The 21,244-nt window shown below is 38.9% G+C and overlaps 1 protein-coding gene across 1 annotated transcript in view; it reads left to right on the forward strand.

Moving 5' to 3' along the window:
• The first annotated feature begins 4,174 nt into the window (after positions 1–4,174).
• slc43a1a (solute carrier family 43 member 1a) overlaps positions 4,175–21,244 on the forward strand; it is a 57,768-nt gene continuing 40,698 nt past the window's right edge. Inside the window, exon 1 of the mRNA XM_036127118.1 lies at positions 4,175–4,432. The gene's annotated coding sequence lies outside the window, so the exon portion shown is untranslated. The remainder of the gene's footprint in view (positions 4,433–21,244) is intronic.

Consider the following 21,244-nt stretch of genomic DNA (forward strand, 5'->3'; position numbering starts at 1 on the left):
AGGAAAGTACATAGCAGTGGACTAGCAGCAGCAGGTCATGATATAAGACAAGTTGGACTACAAACTTCAACATTAAAATTCAAAGGGAACTTTAAACAAATAGGTTTTTAAGACTGATTTAAAGGAACTCAGCGTTTTAGCACTTTTACAGTCTTTTGGGAGTTTGTTCCAGATAAATGGAGCATAAGAACTAAATGCTGCTTCTCCATGTTTGGTTCTGGTTCTGGGCCTGCGGAGTAGGCTGGAGCCAGAAGAGTGGTCTGGGGAGTTGATAGACTGATAACAAGTGTTATCAGTTCTGAGACCTGATAACTCAGACTGATAACAAGTGTTATCAGTTCTGAGACCTGATAACTCAGACTGATAACAAGTGTTATCAGTCTGAGTTATCAGGTCTGAGAACTGATAACACTTGTTATCAGTTCTCAGACCTTAACTTTCTAATTAAGGTTCAGGTCTGAGTCCATCACTACAGCCAGGTTGATCAGTGGTTACTGGCTGAAGCAGCTGAAGCTGTGTGCTAACTTTTGATCGCACCTCTGTGGGTTAAAAAATAATACTTCAGTTTTGTTTGTTTTTTCAGCTGAAGAAACTTTTGGCACATCCATGCATTGATTTTTCTTCTAAGCATTTACTCAGCAACTGAACAGGTTTCTAGTCACCAGGTGACATGGTGATGTAGAGCCGTGTGTCATCTGCAAAGTTATGGTAACTGATGTTACCGTAATTGTTTTTATAATGAGCTAAGGGGAGCGTGTAGATATTGAACTGGAGGGGACCCAACATGGACCCTTGGGGAACCCCACATGTGATTTTTGTCATCTCTGATGTAAAGTTACCTACTGACACAAAAAGTTCATGTCCTTTAAGTAGGATTTAAACCAGTCAAGTACAAAGAAGGCCGACCCAGTTTTCCAGTCGCTACAGCTGGTAACAGAATGGAGTGATCAATAGTGTTGAATGCTGCCCTGTGGCCCAATAATACCAACACTTCCACAGATATGCTGGTGTTGTTTTAGTTTGCTTGATGACATCTAAGCTATTTTCTTCACCATGCTACTTTCTCCTACTACTTTCCATTCAAGCATACTTTCCACTTTTTTTTAAATTACCTTTATGTTCACTGTTTTTTTTTCTTAGTGTTGTCTGTGTTTACCTGTGTCATTATCCGGACAAAGACATTGAAAGAGATACCGCTGCCATCTGCTATGTTGACCCCTGGTTTGTGTTATAAATGTTCCACTCCAATACAAAGCCATTCACAGAGCTGTAAGCTGCCAATAACTGTGGACATAAATTTTGTTTCTGGAAAAAAAATCTGTGTTGTTGTTTTTTTCGTGTGACTGCTTTGTGTTCTCTTCATCACCACTGGTCAGTTGAGGCAGGTAATTATACTTAGCCTTGCTCTCAAGGACATTTGCTCTTGTTAAACAGGATTGGTTCACATCCACATTTGCTATATGCTTGTTTAAGAGGAGGCATTACTGCAAAGAATCATCTCAATGCAATGAATTTGGCTTCCCGAGATAAATAAAAGGCTTACTTTCTTTTTTGTTTTACCAATCAGCATTGCAATCATCTGAATTTGTCTATATCCATCCATCCATCCATTTTCTGACCCGCTTAATCCCTCATGGGGTCGTGGGGGGTTCTGGTGCCTATCTCCAGCGTTCACTGGGCGAGAGGCGGGGTTCACCGTGGACAGGTCGCCAGTCTGTCGCAGCGCAACACAGAGACAAACAGGACAAACAACCATTCACACACAACCATTCACACCTAAGGACAATTTAGAGAGACCAATTAACCTAACAGTCATGTTTTTGGACTGTGGGAGGAAGCCGGAGTACCCGGAGAGAACCCACACATGCACAGGAAGAACATGCAAACTCCATGCAGAAAGACCCATATTTTACTGTAAATAGCATTGCAATGGGCCTTTAACAAATCTAGAGGTAACTACATGATTTGATTGTTTTGGAACAAAATGTTATGTTTAAATTGAATTTAGAGTTACATGCCACATAGCTGGATAAGAATTTGATCTGTTTGTCTTTTGTTTTGCGGCTCTTCATATAAATAAGATGAATTAAATTTTATTGGTATATAGCCAGGTTGTATGCCTATACCAAAAAGACCAAAATCAAATTAATTTTAATAAAACAAGGCTATATACCCCAAGCATTCCTCCAGATAATGTTTTGATAGTCCTTTTTTAGCCTTTTAGGACCCCAACAACGGGTGTGATGAAGAGCATCTATCAGCAGTAACGCAGAACTGTTAGAAAGCCACATGGCAGCCATTGATAAAGCTACTAAATAAGTCCCGACCAGGCCGACCCTGCTGTAACGCTTTGCGGATAACTGACAGCTCAGCGTGGTTGAAGATCAACCCGACCTACTCCTATTTCAAGTTCCAGCAAGTCCTACCAAATGCAAACAAGGACACAGCATCACAGTAAGAATGACATAAATTAAAGTCAAAGGTTAAAACCTTTTAATTGAAAATAATGCCAATTAAATACATTAGAATGCTATTTCCCAATAGGTAACTTGTTTATGGTCAAATAATGTGAATATGTACCTTTAATTGAAATGGCTGAAACACTTTTTAATACAGATTACTCAGGCAGATCCTGCCATGTTACATGTGCTTTTGGTTTCACAAATCAAACTGCACGTTCTTAAAGCGGACCCTCTTGTGATCTCACTGGATCATCTCATATGAGTATGAAAAAAGTCCATAAGAAGAAGAGAAATCTTTATTTGTCATTGCAATTGTACATTCCAATGAAATCTTTATTTAACCCATACCTTCGGGATCAGAGGCAGCTTACGGAGCCCAGGGAGCAATCTGGGCCTAAGGGTCTTGGCCAGGGGCCCATAGTAGCAGTCTGTGGGGTTCAAATCAGGTTTTTGGAGCCTTCTCAGAATGCAAGTGCACTCTTCTAACCACTAGGCTGCTACTACTCCTTCCCTGAAAAGGAAGAGTTAACGATAGTGTGTTTATTACAGAACTCTGTTCTGAAATGGATTTGTGCATCTTTCCTCTCAACTCCCACATGGTCACAGCAGATAGTCAGTCATCCTGATCTTGGTTCAGCTTGAGGTTTTGTTCTTTTAAAAGAGAATCGTTCCTCCCCGCTACTACCCTATGCTTGCCACAGTGGGGGAAGGGAGTGAAGATAAGATAAGATAAGATAGGGCTTTATTGATCTCACAATGGAGAAATTTACTTGTCACACATCGGCTTAATAAACAAAAAAAAGGTGCCAAAAGGAGGAAAGGTATAAGATATATACAGTGTGTCCACATATGTACAGTGTATCAAAAAATAAAAAATAAATAAAAGTACAGGGGAAATAAAGCAGATATTTAGGGTGACTTATGTACACTCAGGTGACTTATAAATAAATGGAATGAAGAGGTACCAGGTAATAACAACAGTGAGGTAGTGAGATATCTATACAGCTGAAGTCGCTTATTAAACAGGATTATTTAAAACCTGTGCAGTATTATTGCACAGGTTATTGCACAGTGTATTAAATAGTAATTGCATTGAGTTATTGCACATCAGTCACAAAAAATGGCCCCCGATCATGTGTAAATTCCCTTTGAATTAGGGATTATTTAAAACCTGTGCAGTATTATTGCACAGGATAGTGCACAGTGAATTAAATAGTAATTGCATTGAGTTATTGCACATTAGTCATTGCAGTTATTGTTACAGTTATAGTTACAGTTATAGTAACTTTAGTTTGATTAGATGCAAACCGCCAAAACGTCCTTAAATGTTTTTTTTGGGGGGGGTTTCTCATGGGTCCAGTAGTTTTTGTGTTGCATGACCTGACATGACATTTGTCATGTGATTTAGAGTTATATAAGGAAAGTGAATTCATTTACATCAACAATACATGAAGTTCTACTTAATAAAATTGGTATAAAACAAACATCTGGAGTGGAAATGCGTCACACCAAACAAAAAATGGCCTCCGATCATGTGGAAATTCCCTTTGAATTAGGTTATTACATATCAGTACGCGTTTATCTACCGTGTGTGTCCTATGTAGCTTATTTGGAGGGGAGAGCACCAGGCCATTTGCCCTGGAGGGGGTAGTGAAGAAAGCTACAGGGTGGTGACTTCTCCACCCATTCGTAAAAAGAAGGAGGGAATTAGAAGTCAAATAGGAGAACGTGGGTTTTTGTAAAGAAGCAGGCAGAGGGAGAGCATGTGTGTGAGAAAAACCATCATCATACTCAACAAAGAAGAAACAAACAGGGAAAAACTACAACTCATGGGTTCAGCTTCTTAAATTTGACCAACAAATGAAACCGTGAAACCCGATGGGCTTTTGATTAGTAGTTTGATACTCTTAAGGAAACTCTACCCTGACCCCATTTTTTTGTTCCCTCTCAGAAAAGACGCACAACTTGAAGTAAGTATATTATTTATTATGTTTTTGCGTGTTTTGTAGGTGTGATAATGATGGTAAAAGCCGTGGAGTGAGGGGCAGCAGCTGGAAGAACCGGCGGTGCTGCTGGAAGACACGTGGCATTAAACTAAAAGTGGCGGTCCGAACTTTTTTACTCTTTGGTTTCATCAAGCGATGGGCGTTTCTTTTAATAACCCGCGAAAATGAGCAAAAAGCAGGAACAAAACGACGAGGACTTTACGAAACATAACCCCTTTCTAATAATGGTGAAACGCTTTAAACGAGCGGCCATGCGTACAGCGCTTCCTTGTAGTAAAAGCTAAAGCATTGTTTAGAACTGAGCTCAACTTCCTTACAGCTAGAGCTACTGCTGGTTGTCAATGAAAAAAACGACCGCCTCACTTCCTCGGTCTGATTTCACAATTTTTTAAACTTTAAAACATAATTTTCGCAATAATGGCTTTGTCTCATCAGGATACACGTTGCATTCGCTGGCCTCCTCCGGAGTTAGGATTTAAAAATGTAGATATTACTAAAAAAATATTCATTTAGTTGAAAATGTTGATATTTATTTGTAAACAGCGTAAATGTTGCTGGTCGTCGTTGTCCACTTGGTACCATCTCAGTTGTGGTCGTTTCGTGCCTCCGCTTTATAAACGTAGCTGGATAGAGACATTTAGTAGGAAGCGTGCGTCGATTTGGAAACAAGATGACGTATGTTTTTTTTTAAAGGGGTCATAATCTATTGCCTGGCCCAAATGGGAAATTGAACCACAAAGGTGTAATTTAAGGTTTTCAGTCATAAGCATACAGTTCAATTTAAAGATACGTGACATTTTAGCATCTTTATTGTTCTTCACTATTGTAATGCATCTACACAGAAAAAATATACGCGTATATAATCGTTTTAAAGGGGACGTGTCATGCTTTTTGGTTTTTCATTTTCACATTGAAATGTTTCTGTTGTGGTCTTTAAGAAGTGGAACTGCGCTGCTTTGGTTTGAATCCTTGTTAATTTATCCCCATGTTCCTCTTTTTTTACCCTTGTTTTGTGATTCCTCTGAGAGCAACCCATTTTGGAACTTCCTTACAGCTAGAGCTACCATGCTGGTTGTCAATGAAAAAAATGAAAAAAAGACCGCCTCACTTCCTCGGTCTGATTTCACCATTTTTTAAACTTAAAACATCATTTTCACATTAGTGGCTTTGTCTCATCGGGATATAGACACGTTGCCTTCGCTGGCCTCCTCCGGAGTTGGGATTTACCAAAAAATGTAGATATTACTAATAAAATATTCATTAAGTTGAAAATGTTGATATTGATTTGTAAAACGCCGTAAATGTTGCTGGTCGTCGTTGTCCACTTGGTACCATCTCAGTTGTGGTCGTTTCGTGCCTCCGCTTTATAAACGTAACTGGATAGAGACATCTGCTGCTGCTGGGCGTTTAGTAGGAAGCGTGCGTCGATTGGGAAACAAGATGAAGTAGGTGTTTTTTAAAAAGGGGTCATAATCTGGCCCAAGTGGGAAATTTAACCACAAGGGTGTAATTTAAGGTTTTCAGACATAAGTATACAGTTAAATTTAAAAATACGTGACATTTTAGCATCTTTATTGTTGTTCACTATTGTAATGTGTCTACACAGAAAAATATACGCATATATAATAATTTTAAAGGGGACGTGTCATGCTTTTTGGTTTTTCATTTTCACATTGAAATGTTTCAGTTGTGGTCTTTAAGAAGTGGAACTGCGCTGCTTTGGTTTGAATCCTTGTTAATTTATCCCCATGTTCCTCTTTTTTTACCCTTGTTTTGAGATTCCTCTGAGAGCAACCCATTTTGGTACTGTCTCTTTAAATCTAAAGGATGCGCTTCGTGCCCCGCCCCCTCAAGGCTGCAGGGTATGGGTATGAAATGGATTTTTTCTGGCTATAAAATGGAAATAGAAAGATATGTTAATACAACACAAATAAAACAGCCGCATAAATTGGCAGAAGAATTCATCGAATGAGATCTAAACCACAGCAAATGGCAATAGAGTTTTCTGAAATTACAATGGAATTTTATGTGAGATTTGAACTTTATCCTAAAAAATATTTCACTATAATGAAAGATAAAGTGATAGGTGATTGTTTGTTTACAGTTTTAAAACGGAAGTAGAAAGGAATTAAATTGTAAATTGTTTAGATAATTAAGTTGCCAAATAGGGGTGTGTCCTGGATGCAGTTGACACATTTAGGATTTAATTGACTGTTCTCTTCAATGAGGTCAATATACTTGACCTACATAATATTAAATTATTGAATGCTGAAAATAACCACTAGGTGTACCTTAGGCTTATTATATAAAGCAAACTGTGTTTATGGTGAGGTGAGTGGTTTTTGTTGTCACAACTTGCACAAACGTATTTTTGAGGATGTTTTGTGCTTTTCAGCATCTTTTCTAATGTTCAGTCTTCGTTTTTTCATTGATGTTTTTGATTTGTGTCTGAGTGCTATATGTGCATTCTGAGCAGGTGTCTCACCAAAATGTCTTTATAGTTACATAATTTCAGTAAAGACTCTTGATTCTGGAATAGCAGCTTTCACGCTTAAAAAATAGCTTAGTAGTAGTATTTCTAAAGATTAATTGTCATTAGCTCAGTTGGTTTTAACCTAAAATAGGGAAACAGGAAATGTTCTTGAATTTTTCAAAAATACCCAGACGATACAATGTCTGTAAATGTTCTTAAATGTAATTGAAACCCGAGATCCCACTTGTTGTGTAGTTCTTTTTTCTCGTTTTAAACTGATAATTACGATTTTGCCCTGGTCAGTGAAAGCAGCATTGTCACTCCCGCACGACCACCCCTCAGAGTCAGTAACTGGACCCAGGCTGAGGTCACACTTGCGGAGAAACAGCTGCCTGCCCAGCAAGGCAGCGTCGGAGGGTTGTCCCAGAGCGTGTGGTTTATTTTCTTGGAGACCCGTGAAGATAAAGAGTTTGTCCTGCAGTTCCTTATGTCCAACGGGAAATGATAAACAGCGTGGGTCAAGGTCAGCTATTCCCCAGCATGGAAAAAAAGAGCAGCACTGTATGTGAGCGTGAGGAGAGACACTTAAAAAGAAAAGCTGGACACAAGATGACTGAAACAGTCATGGCAAAATCAAACACATTCAGTCAATTATTTATATAGATAATCCAAACGTATAACCCAATAAGTCTCTAAATACTACAGCCGTGCATGTTTTAAACAGGGGGAATGTTGCATCATTCAGCTGGAGCTCAGGTATTTCAGGAAACAGCTCCCAAATATGGCATTCCCTAATGGCAGACTTCCTGTTTTCCCTAAACGGTCGCCTACACGCTTCACAGTGTTGTGTCAGGAGTCACAACCAACACTAAGGACACATTGCTCTCTTGTTTTACTTGTTGTTGAGTATCTGTTATGTTGACCCCTCCACACAGCAGAAAGGTTCTCTAATCATTCTGACAGAGTGCATTTTCTAAATACAATGGAACTCAAAAGTATTCACGCCCATTGAACATTTTCCACATTTTGTTATTTTACAACATCAAACTTTTGGGGGGGGGGGGATTTTATTGTTTTACGAATAAAAATATTCACTAATTTGATTTGATTTATTTGATTAAAAAATGTTGTTGAAATTTATAAAATAAAATAAAACAGGATCAATCAAATCAGAATTTGCTGCTCAGACCAGAAAGAAAAATGGAAATTGGCATCTGCCAGAAAAGGCCTGATTGGTGTATATCTAGTAAAAAATTTCCTTTACAGATTATAGTTTAAGTATCGTTTTTATCATTGTCTTAATCTTGAGAAGAATTAATTATGCATTCATCTATCTATCTATCTATCTATCTATCTATCTATCTATCTATCTATCTATCTATCTATCTATCTATCTATCTATCTATCTATCTATCTATCTATCTATCTATCTATCTATCTATCTATCTATCTATGTGTGGGACCTTACATTTAGTCAAGCAGATCTTGCATCCATTAGACAGATACTGTATATGACTGCAAACTCCACAAACCCGTTTAATTAAGCCGTAGTTTCATGCCGACACCTTAACTAGTTTCCACTCATTCAGAGTCCTCATTTTTACTGTCTGACATTATTATCAGGCTCATTTGAAGGCTAACACAAGCGAGTGAATGTGAACGGTCTCGCTCTGTCACCTCGGTGTTGAGGACGGGGGGAGTTGGATCCGTGTGTGTGTGTGTGTGTGTGTGTGTGTGTGTGTGTGTGTGTGTGTGCGTGTCTGGACACTGCAGAGATTTTCATCACGGGGTGTCACTTACAGGGAAATCCTCCTTATTCAACGCTCCTTTCAGCGCACAGGCTGCTCGCTGGGCCGTGAGTAATCACATTACACCCGTGCCTCGTGCGCGGGTGTAATGCAAACCGCTTTACCCCATGAGGGATAAAGCGGTTTGGAAAATGGATGGATGTATGAATTCAATCAAATCATACAGACAGATTGGTCAAAAAGTTTCCTTTCTAAGTAAACACAGCAGATTGCATCAAGTCTTGACAAGCAGCATTCACTCCTGAAAGAGCGTAGAGCCACAGGGACAGTCGTCTGCATTGTCGATGGCTTTGCAGCAATCCCTCATACTGAGCATGCATGAAGGGACAGTGGAGAGGAAAACTCCTCTTTAACAAGAAGGAAAACCTCCTAGAGAAGACACAGCAGAGACACAAAAAGGACACAGAGGATCCAGGAATTCTTTCTATGTTATATGGTACTGGCAGATGATCCGCCTGGCAGAAGCTTGCTTCATTTAGGGGAGGAGCCGAAAACGATGACGGCCGAAGCCTCGCCGCCCGGCTGTACCATGTGACTGCTTCGGGAAGTGGCTCAGATTTTGCCAGATGACCGGTTCATTCAGAACCAGTCATGGCTGCACGCTGGATCATAAAACAGTTCTGCTAACCAGATGCAGTTTAAAACGCCACTTGGTCTGTTTATAAGTTTTGTTTTTTATTAATTTTACATTTACATGCACTGTATTTCTGTGCCTCAGCGCTTGCTCCTCTTCCCCCCTGCTTTCCCTCGGAGCAGGTGCTTTTATCACCGTTCACCATTCAAAACGTGAATCACTACGTTTAATGTCCTCACATCGGTAGCAACGTGTGCCAGTTAAAGTCAATAGGAGAGTTACTAGCTGTGTTTCATGCTCTTGTTTTTAACAACATAGAATCAGTGGCGCTTCGGTGTGGGTGCTGCCTCGCGCTATAATTCAGGTGCGCACTTTTAAGGGTCATTTTAAAGAACTTGTAACATCAGGGGCTTCATCTCAGACCTGTCAGTACCCCTGTTCCCTTTATAGGAGCCCTTTACTGTATTTAGTTATGCATTTTCCCTGCAGCGCACAAACGAGGGTAAAATCCGCCCGCCGCACTGACGAGAGCAATAGAAATTTGTCTGATCAGCGCGTCGACTGACTGAGAAACCTGTCGCTGTGAAAGGTGATGAGAATGTTATAAACTGTAACAGTCTAGAAGTGCATTGAGCTGAAAAGAGGGAGACATCAGCAGCTGGATCGTGCGTAAAGACGCAGCGTGAACCTCTGTGTGCTTCAGTGTTGCTGCTGAGGGGAAATTGTTGACCATAATCCCCCCGCCCCCAAAATTAGCATAATCTCACTCTTAACTTTTGATCAAAGTTGAGAGGTCTGATTATTACACACCATGCCAAATCACATGACACTACTATTTTGGGAATAATTACACACAGAGAATACATTCAAACAATTTTATTATACACATATGTGCATACATAATTTATGTAGACAAATGATTTCGTCCTACACCTTTTGTGAAGTCATTCCAAGAGCCATAATTGACAAAAAATCAATACATCACACGTGTTAAGATACAGCTGGCTGTGATTTTACACCTGGCCAGTAGGTGGTTTCATGTGCACATGAAGCTCCAAGAAATGAACCCTTTCTCGAACCAGTTGGCTCAAGTGGTTCAATGCCTCATGAGGCTTCATCTCATCATCACTAGGATTTACCAAAATGTAGTTGAAAGTGTTATTTATTTGTAAAACAGCGTAAATGTTGCTGGTCGTTGTTGTCCACTTGTTACCATCTCAGTTGTGGTCGTTTCGTACACAGACATGTATACGTGGACGCCGCGTCGTCGGGTGAGAGGCGTGCCGACAAAGCGGCCATCTTAGGTCAGACCAAGCTGCAGTCAGACAGAATACACGTCAATTCAGGAAAATGTACTTTATGTTTTCAGACACTCTGAATCCGGTGAATTCTCACCCGATTTCCAGATAAATCCACTGACTGAAAACGTCACCCCTTTAGAGCTCCGTCCCAGAAAGCCCGACTTTTACACCGCTTATGGGTGTGCAAATAAAAGGAAACTAGGAACCAGATCCTGGGGAATTACCTTCCATAAGTAAGATTTTATGGGGGGTAAAATATTATACAGTTTTTGCTATGATTTTGTAATGTATTTGATTCTAAGATGCATTATTAGTTTTTTTTTGTTGATTTTTTTTCCCCAGATCACGGTTTGTATTATATAATTTTTAAATGCTGTTATGGGCACCTCTGCTCTCACTTGTCTGTATATAGTTTTGCTCCTATGTAGATAAGTGCTGCTGTTATATATATATATATATATATATATATATATATATATATATATATATATATATATATATATATATATATATATATATATATGTGTGAAGAAAGAGAGAGAGAGAGAGATTTATGTGTGTATAATTTTTGTGTATATTAGATTAATATGTAACTGCAAAATGTGTAAGTGCGTATACATTTTTCATCCAGTTTGACTTCAGTTTAAATAGTTTTGGTTCTGAATAAATATGTGTAATCTGTCTGAAAGGTCACGATCACTGTGAACATATGATTAAAATGAGATCTGAGCTGCCTCCTATTCATTCTGACAGCAGATGTCTTTATCAGACCCGGCGGCATGGGCGGGCATTGGGGGGCCGTGCCCATAGACATCATATACGTAGACGCGTTGTTGGGCACAGGTTCGTACGTCAACGTCACTTACTTAATGAGATGAACCCTAAATTGTAAATAAAAGCTAAACCTTTCTTCTTGTGTGATACAACTCTATGAAGCATTCATGTTGATCTGTACTAAAAGTTACAGCACTGCCCAGTTCCAACACGGGAACCTTCAATATTGTGGAAAACATTATTCAGCTGTAAGGAACATCGCGGTTGAAACAAAGGACTCTATTAATAAGATGCTACTTTTTAAAAGAAAGAAGACAGATGTCAGATTCGACTCATTTAAAAAATAAATTGATCGGTAACATGAGTTGAAGGAGATGGCATTTTATTATATTGGTTTTAGTTTTTTTCTAGACATTGACAACTATTTTGATATATTTTGTTAGTAATTCTTTCTAAAAGCCCAACAACTGTTGTGAAAAAGCTTCCCAAATGTTTACAACCTGCCCACAAGCAATTTTTGTTCCAGCTCAATGTGTTCAAAAGAAACCTAATTGAGTGGAAACCTTCCTAATTTGGCAACACGGACTACACTATTGCTTTTTGTTTGTTTGTTTTTTCAAATTTTGGGATTTTATTGAGAATTTCTTTTTCAGCACTGTAGGAATAGTCACAGAGCCACTGTTCAGCCCGAAGTATATACATTTTTTTTTTTTTTTTTTTGTAAAAAGCGTGCCCCCCTAAAAAAATGGAATGCCCCCCTGTAATTTGTTTCTGCAGCCGGGTCTGTGCTTTATAAACGTAGCTGGATAGAGCCATCTGCTGCTGGGCATTTAGTAGGAAGCGTGCGTCGATTTAGAAACAAGATGACAGATGTGTGTTTTAACCACTTTAACAACAGACGGTTTATATTTTTGAAATGTAAGGAGAGTTGGTTCTCTGGGTTCTTTTGACTTTATCAGGGGTCATAATCTATTGTCCTGGGGCCCATTCTTCATACGTCGCTAACTCAGTTAGCTGGATTTGATTGTTGACGATTTGGCATGATCTTGAATCGTTTGGTTCTTCGAAACTCATCTTGGACTTGTTATCATAGTAACATGTGCGCAAACTTAAACCTGCTTGCGAGCAGGCTTATTTCATGTAAACAGGATTAGATCGCAGCTTTATAAGCGCAGGAGATAGGCAAGTCTGTCGTAGCAATGTCCAGTTTTTCGAATTAATCGCGTATTGCGCAATAGACAGGATCCTTTAGTGCAGCGCAACAGTGTAATAGGGCTTGGGATCCGCGTTGCATTGTGGGACGTGGCGGCCATGTTGATGGCAATGCAACGTTAAAATACCTCTGACATAACGTTGTTGAACGAAGAGATGTAGAAGTAGAGTTTAGAAAGAATAGATAGAAAATATATGTTAAAATCCCGAAAAGGATCTGAAATTTACCGGGACACATTAGAGAAGCCAGGGACCGGTATGTTGACAAAATTATCATTATTATGGAGCGCCGACGACCACTTTTTGCCACTGTTTTGCATATCAGACGTCTTTGGCTGCCTAGTTTGCGGTGTGAGCGCCTATACTTCATAAAAGTTCCAAAGCTACAAATCCTTGGAGTCTCATGTGCAGTTTACGAATGGATGAGTTCAGGAGCGCCAGATCATAAAGCCAGCAAACAGTGGGAACACAGTAATCCGTATAAAAGGTAAGCTGCGCTCAGACGGGCTCTGGCACCTGCTATCCGTTAGTGCTAACAACCACTCACTCATGTAATGTACTTTTAACTAGCTGCTATGTGTTTCAAAGGTTTAGTTAGTAACATTAACTGCCAGCCCTCCCTAAACCCTCCGGGTTTCTCACGTATTTGAGCCTTTTCCCGCTGCCGTTTTATTATTTATGTGCATGTATGTGGTGTCGTGGCTGAAGGAAAGAAACTGTAGGCTATTAAATAAAACCGTGCATCTTTAACTTACCAGAATGAAAATGCAGGGAACACACTCTCATTGACATCGGGATACTGTGGAAAGTTATGATCGGTAGTCTTAAAGCCGCGATCCAAGCGAGCTGACAACTCCGTGGTTGCGCCTCCAGGCAGGAAAGCAGTGAAAAGTTAACCCATTTTCTATGTTTTTCCGATGGCGATCATGTGTTGCGCTGTTACAGCCCACAATACAGCAACGGTTTACCATGGTTGAAATCAAGTTAAGGTGAAATAATCAAATTAAAACACGGCTGAGAGAGGAAGTACAGTACGCGGTAGTCATAGGCAGTAGTCTGAGTAGCGGCGGCGGAGGCATTCAATATGGCGGCCACACAAAGTAATACGTCATGACGCCCAAGCCCTATTGTAGAGAGATTTTTCTTGGTGGCTAGTATGAACAGACAAACACATGATTTAACAGTGGCTTTTAAAGAGGAAAAAGTGGTGTTAGAAAATATTTAAGTTATTTTTATGACGGTTTGCTTTTTATTTTTATCATATTCAGTAAGAAGATTTGTTCAGGCCATTTTATTGTGAAGTTTAGTTTTACTTTGAAAGGCTTGCTTCCTGTCGAGCCATATATTGTATTAGAAAAAACTATGGATGGATTATCTAGACACGGAGCAATACAGTTTTACCTTGTAAACTGTGGATGACTTGGAAAAGGAAGAATTTTTAGTTAAAATTCCCAGTTTGCACGTGTTCTTTACTTCCCGTCTCTAAGGAATGACACTGATATTGGATCTCTTGACATAAGTGGCTTTTTAAAATAAAGTATAATAATTAAAGGCTTCCATTTTGTAGAATATTCTTGTATTTCACTTTTACTTTTCCCCATGTTCTAGTGGGTCCCGTGGAGGCTCTGATATAAAAGCACAAAGTAAATATGAAATTATTAAAATGCAAAAATACATACTGTAGAAAGTGGTAGAAACATCTAACATGGACAGTATTTACGCATTTAATTTGTCTATTTTTTGCCAGCCCTCTCTCCTGGCTTGACTTTGAGGTGTTCACTTTCGTTTTAATTAATGACTCAAATTCGGCATAACCTTCCATTAAAAACTCTTGTTCTGCTTGGGAGAAAAACTGTGGGCGTTCTTTGGCCATGCTGAACAGCCAATAGCAGCGCTGCTGATCATTGTTTCTACTATCGATACATTTCCCCTTTTAAAGGGACGCATGAACGCGCAGGTGTCTCAGATAACTGAATCCAGCCATACTAATTGTAAACAACAGGTGTGTTGGAAGAAAACAATTAGCCGGATCAGGATTAGCAGGATGAAATCATCTTGGATGCCTCGTTTGATCTCGGATGTTTTAAGCAACGTATGAAGAACGGACCCCGGTTCTGTTCATCCTAAAATAAAGTGTTAGCAGCAAAACCTTGGTCTGTTGCTTAGCGGAAAGTTACAGTATTCACACAAAAATGTATTTATTTTTGAAGAAATCTTCGTCTACGCTTCATATTAAGATGAAATGTACGCATTGTGCTGTATATGCACACACGGCTTGTGGTCTCTGCTTCAATCATTCTCGCAAATATGCTCAATTGGCTGAAAACAGGGAAACTGTCGGGTACGCGAGGCTTTTAAGGTGATAAATTAGGATGGGAAGAGAGAGAGAGAGAGAAATCAAAACTGCAATGGATCCGGGAGAAGGAAAAGCGAGCGAGAATCAAGAAAAATTTCTTTCTCTCTCCTGACTTTATGTCGTTTACGTCAGCAGAGGAAAAATTTAATTCGGGCAGAAAGTTTTATTTGCAAGATTAAATCTGATTCACTCTCTAATGAAATAACATCAGTGCCTCCTCCGCTGCGGGGGTTTGGGGGGTTGACAGACGCGGTTTCTTGACTATGTTCACGCACAGAGCTGTAATACTTTTCATTGTGATTCAGACAAGCGCAGTTCATTTTAAAGAGGCAGGGCTGCTGGGAGCTGAGGTGTGTTGCCCTGGGCGTGTTTACCTGCTGAATGTAACCACTGTGAAACAATCAGAAAATAACGCTTTATTTCTCTGATTAATAGCAGCTTTATTAAGCGCTCTGTTATTGTTACTCTGTGTACCAGTTTTCTCTCTCGCTCGCTCTCTCGCTCGTCATCGGACACAAATCAAATCAATCTTCTTCGTGTTTGTATTCTGTGGCGTAAATTCTGAATCAGACTCAGATTTAAAAGCTGGTACATGAAATAAATAAAGTGAGAACACGCACACAGGTAGATCATCAGAGTTTAGTCCTCTGCTTCAGAGACGTTTCAGGTTGTGGAGGTGTAGCCGATCTGAGCCTCTCTTTCTTTCTTTGGATTCACGCTGACTACGGGTGCACCTGAAAATCCTCAGGATTCTGTTGTGGATGTTGTGTGTAACTTAATTGCAGTTAAATTCAAATTGTTATAATTTTATTTACATAACTTTAATTATGACGGTTGGATTGTAACTACAACTGAATTTTCTTTTTTGAAGATTGGGGGTGCGTTAACCCGGTTGGGACACTGAAGGGGTTGCGCGGCGAATAAGTTCGGGAACCCCTGCTCTAGTGGATAACTTTGTCTTCATATTTTTGGCAGTCACACCCAAATTTCCCCATTGTGGGGCAATAAAATAATTTCTTATCTTATTTTATCTTATCTTAATTCAATCTAGCCTTCTTGTTTGCAGATCTGAAAGAGGTCCAGTCAAGCAGAAAGAAATGCAACTAACACTGCCCTGTGCCTTTCACTTTAGTTCACTTAACATGTACACTTTGTTCTGCTGAAAAGGATCAGTGCTTACACATTCTATTTTGGTGATCTATGAAGAGCATGATCTAGGTATTTAGGTTTGTACTTTTTGAGACTGATTTATAGCCACTTATTAAATAGCTACAAAGCATAATAAAAGGTTATTTCAGCTTAATAGCTATTCTAATAACACGCTAAACATCTTCTAAGTGCTTCAATACGATTATGCAGCCTTAAGTTTTAGAAACCTTGCAAAAATACAATTTAGTGATCACTGTATAATTACCTTATGATAATAAGGGAACGCGTGTTGATTTTTTTTTTTTTTTTTTTGTCTCCTCTTTTAGGGAGAAGATGATCCACTGGATCCTGCTGCTCATCTGTCTCAAGCCATGTTTCTGTGGTCAGTTTCCAACTTCTGTTTGTTCTGTCAAAAAAAAAAAAAAATACACAGGTCCTCCTGCAACATTTGATCAACAAGTTTGACCAGGGGTCTGTTCTTCATACGTCGCTAACTCAGTTAGCTGAACATGTGCGCAAGCTTAAGCCTCCTCGAGAGCAGGCTTATTTCATGTAAACACGATTAGATCGCAGCTTTATAAGCAGAGGAGATAGGGAATTGTGGAACACAATTTTTTAGTGTTTAATAAAAGACGAAACAAATAATGCTTAGTTCCTGTCATTTTATTTAAAAAATTCTTTATAAAGAAAAGACAGCAAGTCATCTTTTGCCTTCAATAAGAGATAGTTATGTAGAGTCAGCAATACTACTGTCAAATGGTGTATTAGAACTTACTCTGAAGGTAATTTTAAAGCAACTCGATCGCTAGTGCAATTTTTCTCTTTTTCAAGTTGTGGACTTCAATTTCTCCTCTTGCGTTTTTTTCAGGTCAAAATACTAAATTTTTTGTTGAAGGTGCCGTGTGGTTTGTGGTTTTTATATAGGGAACGGATGGCACTATGTGTCATTTTGTGAAAGAAAAAGAAAGGGTGAAACATGCCTCATGCAACAAAAGTAAAAAGAACCTGGGTTTTTTTCAGTCTTTTTCTTGGTGACTGTTATAAACAGACAAACACACCATTTAACAGTGGCCTTTAAAAAGAGGAAAAATTTGCTTTTTAAAATACAGTATAATAATTAAAGGCTACCATTTTGAAGAATATTCTTGTACTTCACTTTTTTCGCCATGTTCTAATGGGTCCCGTGTAGGCTCTGACATAAAAGAACAAAATAAATATGAAATTATTAAAAAGCATAAATTCATACTGCAGAAAGTGATAGAAACATCTACCATGGACAGTATTTACGCATTAATTTGTATGCTATTTTTTGCCAGCTCTCTCCTGGCTTTAGTAGACTTTGAGGTGTTACCTGTCGTTTTAATTAATGACTCAAATTCAGTATAACCTTCCATTAAAAGCTCTTGTTCTGCTTGGGAGAAAAACTGTGGGCGTTCTTTGGCCATGCTGAACAGCCAAAAGCAGAGTTGCTGATCATTGTTTCTACTATCGATACATTTCCCCTTTTAAACAAACGCATGAACGCGCAGTTGTCTCAGATAACTCAATCCAACCATACTAATCATAAACAACAGGTATGTTCAAAGAACCCAATTAGCCGGATCATGATTAGCCGGATGATATCATCTTGGATTTATCATTTTATCTCGGATGTTTTAAGCAACGTATGAAGAACGGACCCCAGGAGACAATCAAGTAGAGCCCTAACAAAACAGCATTCATCGAGTGATAGAAACTTCTGTAAAGATTACCGTGTTCCAGTTCATCTCATTCATCTTTCTGTCTACTCAACAGAAATATTCAAGGTGAACATTAAACAGAGCTACTATGAGGCGGAGGAGGGACATAACATCACACTGGAGTGGATGTTCACAACCAAACCTGACGGACCCTGGAATGATTTGTTTATTTTTTGTGCATTGCAAACTGATGACAGAGACTTGGTGCTGTATCAGTTTCATAAAGGTGTTGAGGTGTCAAAGTTTCAGGATGAACAGTTTATTGGACGAGTCCAGAGTGACAAAGACAGCCTCACACAAGGACAAATCAGACTTGGTATATTGAGACTCGGTACCAAGGACTCTGGAGTTTATGTGTGTGTAGTGGAAACTAATTCTGAATACGGCTCTGAGAAATGCACACTCAATGTCACTGGTGAGATTTGTTGACAGAAAAGCCCCTTTCTTAAATTTGGTACTTGTACAGACATTTGACTCAAATTGATATAAAACCTTTTACAATATTTAAATTAACTGTTTAACAACAATATTAAATTTCCTTCACAGAAACTGGTCATCAGCACCAACTGGAGGCACCGACTTTGCCACCGCAATCGAAGACGAAGAGTTCTCATATTGTAGTGGGAGCAGCAGCAGCAGCACTCACTTTATTTGTTATCACTTTATTTGTTATTGTTGTAATTTATATTATCTGCAGAAAAGAAGATGAAGAAATAACCTCCACTCCAAGACTGTTAGAAAATGTTTAAACTGTTTCTTTCTTCAATATTTGCTTTGAGGTACAAAAATGGGAAATTTGGAAAGCTTAAGTCTTGCACTGATCTGTCCTCTGCCTGCTATGTTGCACATTTGTTTTGCATACATTACTTGAATTTGTGTTTTCTTGTATATTTAGCACATATATATATATATATATATATATATATATATATATATATATATATATATATATATATATATATAATTAGTATTACTGCACAAATACATTTATTTTACTTAATTATGACTGTAAAAGCATTAATGTAAATACAATACAAGTTTTATTCTTTGTCTATTTTTGACAAACTAAAAAAAATTCTGTCAGATTTTGTTAATGATGACATTACTATATCACAACATATTAGTAACCTTAATGTAAGATATAAATTTATTTGTTATATTTCTACTTTACTTTCTCACAAGATGTCATATTTGATATTGCACATTGTCTTTATGTTTCAATAAAGATTTCTAAATCTAGATCTTCTATTTGTTATCTAATTAGGCGCCCGCCTATGCATTGAAAATGCATGGCGGAGGCCTTATACTATGCACATAATAAGGGTTTCTTTAAAATTATTATAATTCCTTATTATTTTTCTGTCACCGTTAATACAGGCCGGACCGCAGGGTCTACTCCCACATACTATATATCGAAACGTTCGTCTCGACGATGCGATGCGGACTTTTTGTACTTGACGCCATTTCCAGTTACGGTTGGAACAAAATTCGCAAAAAACCACCGAAAAAGGGCCATTTTCAACGCTCTACTGTGTTGTCATGCTTTCACCTACGAACATCGTTTAACTTCCAGTTTGTAGATATATCTTTGAACTATTCAGAAGTGAAAACGGAATGTGGATATCTTTTATCATTTTCTCATCACGCCATTTTCAGTTACCATGGTGACAAAATTCTCCAAAAAACACCAAACTACTCGCTCAATTTTCACTCTACGTGCACAAATTACACATCAACACGTAGGTATTTCTGTCTGGATTCAGGAAATGTAACCCTCATTGGTGTAGGTCTTTTAGATTTTTCGCAAATAACCTCAGACCGGCAACAACCCAAAGTCAAAATTATGCAAAAAAGAATTAACAACTTCAGCCTACTCGCTCAATTTTCACTCTACCTAGACAAATTATACATCAAAATGTAGGTCTTTTTGTCTGGATTCATGAAATGTATCCCTCATTGGTGTAGGATTTATAGATTTTTCGCAAATCACCTCAGACCGGCAACAACCCCAAATTGAGCGAGTAAGCTGCAGTTGTTGGGAGTTTTCCGTGCTGCAGACAGCCAGCCAGGGCCGGTCCCAGCCATAGGTGAACTAAGGGGCCGCTTGGGCCCACTGCTGCAAAGGGGGGGGGGGGGGGGGGGGGGGGCAAATGTTCTTTTTTTAATTTTTTTTATTTTATGTATTGTTTATTAATTTATTTTATGTTAATACATAACCTCCTCCTTTCCTGCCACAAGCATTTCGCTGGCTCTCCTTATTATTGAAAACTTTGTAATGTAATGTCACTTCCTCTTAACATTTTTTAATTTTCCATTGATTATCAGCCATGAGTCACTTTTCTGTCCCATTTTGGATTTCACATGCTTTCCTATTGGCCCTTGGACTCCAACAGGACCTGGCAGGATGCCCAGACACGACCCCCCCACCCCCCCCCCCCCCCCCCCCCACCCCCACCCCCCGCCAATACAGCACCACCCACCTGTGGGAAATGGCGCTACACACCATTTTGGTCAAATGTTGAGTTCTGGGCCCAGATTTGGTGAGGCTTAGTTGCTAAAGGAGGCCAATCTGACCCATGAACTTTGGTGAGCTTTGGTGACATTAAGTATTGGCACCCTTTTTGGTTTTGGTTTAAATACGAAATGGTTTTAAATAAGTATCTTTGAATTTAAATCAATACAGTTCACCATGTATTCATGCCTTTAACATTTTTATTCACCGCAAAGCTGGATTCAGGAAATGTAACCCTCATTGGTGTAGGCTTTATAGATTTTTCGCAAATCACCTCAGACCGGCAACAACCCCAAACCCTCCCCATTCATTTCCTATGGAGAGGTTTTGAAAAAGCCATCTGCAAATCCAAAACACACGTTTTCATGATTTTTTTTACACCTCTATTCAAATATGTCCAGCAAAAACCCATAGATTGTCTTGTTCCTCGATCTGTTACGAAATAAACACAAAAAAAATTACATCTCTACCATTTATGGTTCCCGAAAGACCGAGCGCTGTTCGAGGCAAAGTATTCGATTCTAAACATACACTCTGACTCATCTGTCAGATGACACCCAGGGCCGGGCCCAGGCATAAGTGAACTAAGCCCACTGCTGCAAAGGGGGGCCCCCAAATTTTCTTCTTTTTTTTTCTCTTTTTTTTTTTTTACAAGTAACAATTAAATAACTTCAGTTATAAGCACCACCAGGCGGGCGCCTTCTTCAATTTCTTCAGAAATTGAACGTTCTAGATAGTATATATTATTGTGACGTTCATAAAATCCAAGCTCTTGTGATTTTTGTGTCTTAATGTGACTGATAATCGAACAGATGATCATACCTTAAAATAATAAAAAAATTATTTCATACCATTTTGTTTCTGAAATTTCTTGTCAA

The sequence above is a fragment of the Fundulus heteroclitus genome, chromosome 23, assembly GCF_011125445.2.
Source record: "Fundulus heteroclitus isolate FHET01 chromosome 23, MU-UCD_Fhet_4.1, whole genome shotgun sequence".
In the NCBI taxonomy this organism is placed as follows: domain Eukaryota; kingdom Metazoa; phylum Chordata; class Actinopteri; order Cyprinodontiformes; family Fundulidae; genus Fundulus; species Fundulus heteroclitus.